The sequence below is a fragment of the Schistocerca gregaria genome, chromosome 3, assembly GCF_023897955.1.
Source record: "Schistocerca gregaria isolate iqSchGreg1 chromosome 3, iqSchGreg1.2, whole genome shotgun sequence".
Classification (NCBI taxonomy): domain Eukaryota; kingdom Metazoa; phylum Arthropoda; class Insecta; order Orthoptera; family Acrididae; genus Schistocerca; species Schistocerca gregaria.
This window is the reverse complement of record NC_064922.1, coordinates 527,513,597-527,521,792: the sequence shown is the minus strand read 5'-3', so window position 1 is coordinate 527,521,792 and position 8,196 is coordinate 527,513,597. Positions and strand designations below refer to the sequence as shown.

The 8,196-nt window shown below is 41.3% G+C and overlaps 1 non-coding gene across 1 annotated transcript; it reads right to left on the bottom strand.

The window, feature by feature from the left end:
- Positions 1 to 5,486: 5,486 nt before the first annotated feature.
- Positions 5,487 to 5,560, bottom strand: Trnah-gug (transfer RNA histidin (anticodon GUG)). The gene has a single exon. It is a non-coding gene; the product is annotated as a tRNA-His (tRNA).
- Between the last annotated feature and the right edge of the window lie 2,636 nt (positions 5,561 to 8,196).

Sequence of the window (8,196 nt, the reverse complement as noted above, 5' to 3'; positions counted from 1 at the left end):
ATGAGCTGTTAGTATGATACATTGCACGGTTTTTGAGTAAAGTTTTCTAGAAATAAAACAAGAGACAGAAATTGTAATGAGAAAGTTGTATTTGAAATGGTAGAAATGTTATATTATTATTACTTGCGTCACATTTAAACCAAACAGCTATTCCGTGCTATCTAAGTAATTCATCACTGAATTAAATGTCTTGCTCAATAGCTAGCTTTTAACTACCTGTTAAATAAGTTCATTTTAGTAATTTCAAAATCTCATCGGGAAATTTATTGTATGGTTTCATTCCCTAGTGGAAAAGGCTATTTTGAGTTTTATGTTTACTCTTCGTGCTTAAATGTAAATGCAGTGTGTAGCTTGTTACCTACTCAAGGACAGGGCGATTTTGAGTAAGAGCCAAGATTAATTTTTCGGTGGATAACTGATTGCTGAAAGCTATCACATGATATAGTTAAAAATTCCAATTTTTGAACTGATCTTTACAATTAGCTTAGCTATTTTTTCTTTTTTGTTGTGGCCCTTTTCTGTAGTTTGAAAACTGAGGTCATATTCTATGAATGTGTTTTCCAGAAAAGAATTCCATAGCTAGTAGTTGAGTGTACATACGATTAGTATGTAACTAAAAGACGCTAGTGTTACAGACTGACGACAGGACCCTAAGGGCATAACGTGCTGATGACTTTCGTTCTGCAAGTATTTTTGTGTGTTCACTCCACTTCAAATGAGAATCAACGTTCATTTCGAGAAATTTTGTGTTTGGTATTAAGTCTACAGAGGTACCATCTACATTTAGTAGAACTGTCATTTTCTCTCTTCAAATTAAAATTAATGGCGTTTGTTTTCCTTATGATCAATGTAATTTTACGGCATATTTGTGATTTGATTTCTTTGAAAGGAATTCTCTTGTTTTCTCAGTCATCAAAAAAATTTTTGTTTTTCTCATTTACACTACCTGGAACAGAACTGACCCTTATATGCTGCACTGAAGAAGTTCTGCAATAAATTATCGTGATTCTGACATGCGTTTCACGAAAAGTTCAGCCATATCTGAGATTTGTCTTGCCTCTACATTTTGTATCCCGACCGGTAGGTATGACCAGAACTGCTCACCAATTACACCTCTCATTTCTAATGATTCTAGGTTACTTAGAAGAATTTTATGGGCAATAGTATCAAAAGGCTTTGACAGATCTAAGTATATGCTTGTGACTCACTCATCTTTGTCAAAAGGATCATGTATCGTTTCTATAAAATCTACAAAGGCTGGTTCTGTACTTATACTACTTCTGTACTAAAACTGTGATCCACATACAATGTTGTATTTATTCAAGTGGTTCGTTAATCTGTCTTTCATAACTGACTCTACTACTTTTTTAGAATGATGAGAGTAGACAAATGAATCTTTAGTTTTCTACGGTTTTTCATTACTTTTCTGTAACGGAGGCACAACTGATGCCTGTTTTAGATAACCTGTAAAGTTCCGTATTGCGAATGACTCATCTATTATATTTATTACGTATACGTTGATTCAGTACGTAGATTGGTACTTCGTTTAAGACTGCCTATTTCTTATTTCTTAAATTTCATACAGTTTTAAAACGTCATCCTCTGTGCGTGGTAATAGCATCATCATTTTAAAATGTTATTTTTGTTTCTGGGAATTTTGGTATCCTTTTTCTGCACTTCTTGAAAATTACTGATTGACACAATTTTCTAAGTGTTGTGGTCAATTTATTAATTTATTCTCCTCCCTTTTTAGTATGTTACTATGTTTTCTTTGTCTCACAGTGTTTCCTGCTCAATAACATACCTGATGGAATTCCTATTATTTTCTGCACTGTATATTATTTTGTTATACTGTGAACAGCAAAGGTCCTGTTACACTTTGTCAATTTCTTTTTAGGTCTCTTCAAAAGGTTAATAAAGAAAAAAGCACTTTAACGTGTAATCACCCCCCTCCTTCATAATCCCATCTGTTGTCCATATTAGTCTATTATGAAGATTTGAGAGGAGCGAAGATTACAATGAACTTTTTAGTTCACTTAACTCGTCAAGTAGAGTTGGTTCTAGTTCCTCTTGTCCAGGGGTCTGATTCTTGCAGCTGAAAATATCACATTTTATGCCCTCGCGGTTGGATTCTATAAATAAATCTAAATATTGCTGTTGCAGAAATTTTTTCATATTTTAGTATATCTTTTGATTTTTCACATTGACAAAGCCGAAATTACATTATTCGCACAAAATACAAAAATACGTCCGATCACATCAGAGACATGCTTACGAATTACACTCTCTGCGGAAATATCCATATTCCAAAGCCATTACAATTATTTTAAACATATGAATTTATGATAGTTTCTGTTACATTATTACTTTCGATGATTATTTCATAAATGAATCGTGAAATAAACGTAGTAACCAGTTCAATCTGAATATTAAGGAAGCAGTAAAGGAAACGAAAGAAAAGTTCGGAGTAGGCATTAAAATCCATGGAGAAGAAATAAAAACTTTTAGGTTCGCCGATGACACTGCAAATTCTGTCAGAGACAGCAAAGGACTTGGAAGAGCAGTTGAACGGAATGCACACTGTCTTGAACGGAGGGTATAAGATGAACATCAACAAAAGCAAAACGAGGATAATGGAATTTAGTCGAATTAAGTTGGGTGATGCAGCGGGAATTAGATTAGGAAATGAGACACTTAAAGTAGTAAATGAGTTTTGCTATTTGGGGAGCAAAATAAGTGATGATGGTCGAGAGGATATAAAATGTAGACTGGCAATGGCAAGGAGAGCGTTTCTGAAGAAGAGAAATTTATTAACATCGAGTATTGATTTGAGTGTCAGGAAGTCGTTTCTGAAAGTATTTGTATGGAGTGTAGCCATGTATGGAAGTGAAACATGGACGATAAATAGTTTAGACAAGAAGAGAATAGAAGATTTCGAAATGTGGTGCTACAGAAGAATGCTGAAAATTAGATGGGTAGATCACATAACTAATGAGGAGGTATTGGATAGAATTGGGGAGAAGAGGAGTTTGTGGCACAACTTGACTAGAAGAATGGATCGGTTGGTAGGACATGTTCTGAGGCATCAAGGGACCACCAATTTAGCACTGGAGGGCAGCGTGGAGGGTAAAAGTGTAGAGGGAGACCAAAAGATGAATACACTAAGCAGATCCAGAAGGATGTAGGCTGCAGTAGGTACTGGGAGGTGAAGAGGCTTGCACAGAATAGAGTAGAATGGAGAGCTGCATCAAACCAGTCTCAGGACTGAAGACCACAACAACAACAACAACTACTACTACTACTACTACCACCTACTACTACTACTACTACCAGTACAGTATTGGATAATTAATAATAGAAATTTTAAGTGTGCTAATACTTCGTAATTTCAAATGTTTCTAAAAAAATTAACTGTACATTCAGAACTAGTACATACCGATTATAGCATCGATACTAAAACATTTAATGATGTTATTAATTTTCATACATTTAGCTTAAAATATACTGTGTATTGTATAAAATGATATGAATGTTTTCAGAAAAGCTACTGAGATAATATTGACCTGTCCAAAATTCGAAAAATACACTGGTATCTTCAACTACTGTCGAGGAAACGTAATGCTAGAAGAATATATCCCGTTACAGTCGCCAATTGTTCAAATTCCGTTATAAGAGATGTTCCTACTATTCCACCTTGCTTCTTCATTCGAGAAGGAGGCCGTGTATATTATTTGCACGACAGATGTACGTGGTATGCAAATCCGGAAGTGCCCTCGTTAGCTCGGCCTAGGGCTGTTTGTGCGCGGCGGCGACAGAAGTGTTTGTGCAGGGAGTCCGGGAAAGAGCGTGGGCGGCGGCGAGCACGTGACGCGACTTTTGGTGCACGTGGCCGGACTCACGCGGTGCACGTGGTGGCCCAGGCGCCGGCGCTCGCCCGCCGGGCCCTTGCAAGGCGGCGTGGCTCGGCGCGGCTCGGCGCGGCGCGGGGTGCCAGGTGTCATCCGCATTGTCTGCGGCTGACGGCCGCCGCTAATTGCGGCGCCGCCGCCGCCGCCGCCGTCACGGCCCGCCACGTGGGACAACACGGGACCGGCCGCCGCCAAGACTCGCACGTAATCTAACACTTCCTCCCCCCACCAGCTCGCCGTCACTGCTTCCGAGGCTACGTTCGAGAGATCTGCGTATTCTTTCTACTGACAGCTTCTTACCGCGAGCTGAATGTGACAGTGGGATATGAAACGAGAGGGAGGCGGTGCAAAGAGCCTCTCTAACTTTCAATGAAGCCATACCGCCGTTCCTTCGAAAGGATTCAAAAAAAAAAGTCTAGATAAGTGCGAGTAGTGCTCGCGCACCGAGGGTCCCGTACACACTTAATTACGCATACAAATAGTTCATCCATCCCAGAAATCGATAATCTCTACAACTTAATCCTGTTATCGATATCGACATAGCCAAGATGTACGTCTACTCATTCCTGAGAAAAAGAGATCTCAACAGCAGGTTCAAAATGGTTCAAATGGCTCTGAGCACTATGGGACTCAACTGCTGTGGTCATTAGTGCCCTAGAACTTAGAACTACTTAAACCTGACTAACCTAAGGACATCACACACATCCATGCCCGAATCAGGATTCGAACCTGCGACCGTAGCAGTCGCACGGTTCCGGACTGCGCGCCTAGAAATGCGAGACCACCGCGGTCGGCTCAACAGGAGGAGTGACAGTCGGATACAAATGAGAAACAGCTTTTTCATGTGTTATAATTACAAATAAACAATGTTCGCATTTTTTACTTTGCTTATACTGTGATAACTTGCTTCTTGCCAAATTTCATCATCTAGCTCAACGGGAAGTACTGTACAGATGTTGATGAGTAAGTTTGTGAGTATCAAAATACGCGACACAAATGGCCTTATGATCGCATTGACTTAGAACGCTACATTTATTACACAGCCATAGGGGTATAGACGTTAGTGTGTTACATCAATTTCATCTTGATACCTTCACTCTCTCGTGAGAGAAAGGGGTTTTAAAAGACGCATGGTCATGTAAAAAATGGCAAGAAACGTTTTTCGTGTGTTGTGATTACAAATTGACAATTTTCGTTTTTTTTCCTTTAGTTGTGCTGTGAAACCTTGCTTCTTGCAAAATTTCATGATTATAGATTAACGGGATGTACAGTATTGGTTTTAATAGTAAGTTTCCGATTATCAGTAAATTTGACATAATTGGCCGTATCTTTTGACCACATGGACAAATCTGAGTTTCTTACACTATCAAAGGACCGCATAGCCGTGGCAGCTCATTTCACTATCAATGACCTTCAGCTTGCGCTAGCAGGGGACGCACATGACTTCCTTGTGCGGTTATCGCTGCCTCGCCTAGTCTTCAAAAGCGGCCGCTAGCGTGTCGTCTAGAGAAGGAAGCCTCCGAAGAGTGAGGCGCAGGCAGTTGACGGTAATGAAACTTCCTGGCAGATTAAAACTGTGTGCCGAACCGAGACTCGAACTCGGGACCTTTGCTTTCACGGGCAAGTGCTCTACCAACTGAGCCATCCAAGCACCCTCACAGCTTTAATTCCGCCAGTACCTCGTCTCCTACATTCCAAATCTCACAGAAGCTCTCCTGCGAACCTTGCAGAACTGGGTACTGCAGGAATTAAAGCTGTGAGGCCCGGTCGTGAGTCGTACTTGGGTAGCTCAGTTGGTAGAGCACTTACCCGCGAAAGGCAAAAGTCCCGAGTTCGAGTCTCTGTCCGGCACACAGTTTTAACCTGTCAGGCACAATAGCGCACCCTCCGCTGCACAGTGAAAGTTTCATTCTAGCTGACGGTTAGCTTTCGCATAGTATGGAACCGGAGGGCAGCGGCAGTGCTTGGAGTAACGGAGACGCGGTGCATACAGGCACTACGTCTTTTTCGGGCCCTCGTTCACTCTTCCTTGACAGGACTGGGTAGAAGGCAAAGGTCTGATTCGCTTCTGTTGTGCGCAACTATCTGTTCAGCTCTGTGCACCGATTTTCCAGTCCGAAAGCTGTTTGACCTGAGCTTCGTGTTTATGTGCCTTGAGTAGTCGTGCACGACAACTTTTTTTGGCACTATGATTTTAGGAATAGTCTATTGCTCGGTCTGCTCCGTATGATTTTGAAGTAACTCGTCTTAATCATCTGGCCAGCGTTCTCTCCCAAAACACTTGCCAGGTTAATGTACCTATTGTCCAGTTATCACTCATAGATGTATCAGGGTCCTATGTCCCAACTACCTAAAAAAATCTCAGCAAAGTCCCGTATCTGTGTTTGATACACAATATCTTTTACATATCCCCATAAAAAAGACCAAGGGACTGATATATGGTGAACTCGGTGGGTAAGGAATTGGCGCATCCCTCCCAAACCATCTGCCTGGAAATGTTTCACTGAGGAAACGACGAACATGCAGTCCCCAATGTTGTGGTGCACCATCTTGCTGGAAAATGACAGTTGTTTGTAAGGGAATCACTTGTGGTGCTACGTATTCGGTCAGAAGTTCGAGCTAAACATCTGCAGTAATTGTTGACTCGTTGAAGAAAAATGATCAATTATTCGGTTGCATATGATTCCACACCACACATTCACTTTTGGACTATACCGGTGAAGCTTCCTAGTCACATGGGGGTGTTCAGATCACCAAATTCTAACATTGTTTCTGTTTAATGTTCCAGAAACATGAAAAGTTGCCTCGTCACTGAAACAAAGTCGCTTGAGGTATGCTTCATCCTCGAAAAGGCGTTCCAGCATGTTGAGTGCAAACTCTGTCCGTTTTGGCTTGTCATTTGGCTCAAGTATATGTAACAGTTGCACTTTGTCAGCGTACAACCGTAAGCTCCTGTGAAGGACCTTACGCACAGTTGAACGTGGTAGTTGCAACTGTCTGGCAGCAGTGCGGACGGACGTCATAGATAAACGAGTGAAGACGTTTAAAACGCGATTGATGTTTTTCTCAGATGTTCTTGTCGCCTGCTCCTCCCTTTATCGAACACTGTCGCTGTCTCCATAATTTTTTTGTGCCATTGCACAAACTGAATGGCCCGACGGTAGATCTCTTCTTTACTTCGTTCTGAAGTTTCGCTGAGTCTGAAAATCCGATTTTGTCTCAAAAAACCAGAACACACATTGTGCCTTCTCTTGAGGAGTTGCCATTTTATAGAGGTTCAGTTTCTCGCATCAACAGAGTATCTGAAACACAAAATTTCAGTATACATAAAAAACTGTAGTAAACAGTGACTGCAATAATTGAAATTTTGTTAAAATATTTCAACAACTACAGTTGTAATAAAATTTTGAAGTTCTACAGAGACGTTATGGACACCGGACTGGTCCATCCATGTCATTTCCCTGATCCTGGTAGTTATCGATTTCACTGTAGAACTTAATTTGTGACATAAATTTCATATTGACACATCTACCCCTTCCTGAGCAAAGTGGTTTTCAACAACCGGACGAAAAGACAAGTGGTGGTGGCTCTGAGCACTATGGGACTTAACTGCTGTGGTCATCAGTCCCCTAGAATTTAGAACTACTTAAACCTAACTAACCTAAGGACATCACACACATCCATGCCCGAGGCAGGATTCGAACCTGCGACCGCAGCAGTCGCGCGGTTCCGGACTGAGCGCCTTAACCGCTAGACCACCACGGCCGGCCACGAACAGACAGACAGACGTACAAGAAAGCGGTCCTATAAGTGTTCCGTTTCTATCGATTCCTAAAAACATGTATTTCTTTATTTGTGCATTTATCTCACCTGGAAATAATAGACTTTTAAGGTCTTCTCCTACATTCAGTGAGATATGGTTAATAAGTCCACGTTACAATGGACTATCTGATCAAAAGCATCTGAACGCCCCTCGTAATGCGGAATTGGCCACAAGATGTCACGAGAGATGGACCCGGAAGCTTAAAAGCACTAACAGCGGAACGGGACGGTCAGGGTGCTCTGCGCATTCGAACATGGACCAGCCATACGATGTCATCTCAATAACCAATGCACCACGGGTGTTTCAACCTTTCTAAAGCTAATGAAGCCGATTGTTGGCTACGTGATTCTAAAGTGTAAATGCGATGAAACAACCACATATAAACCAAGGCCAGGCAGACTTCATGTACTGAAGAACGGGGACCGTCGAGCATTCTAGATGGTGGTTGTAAAAACTTGCTTGAAA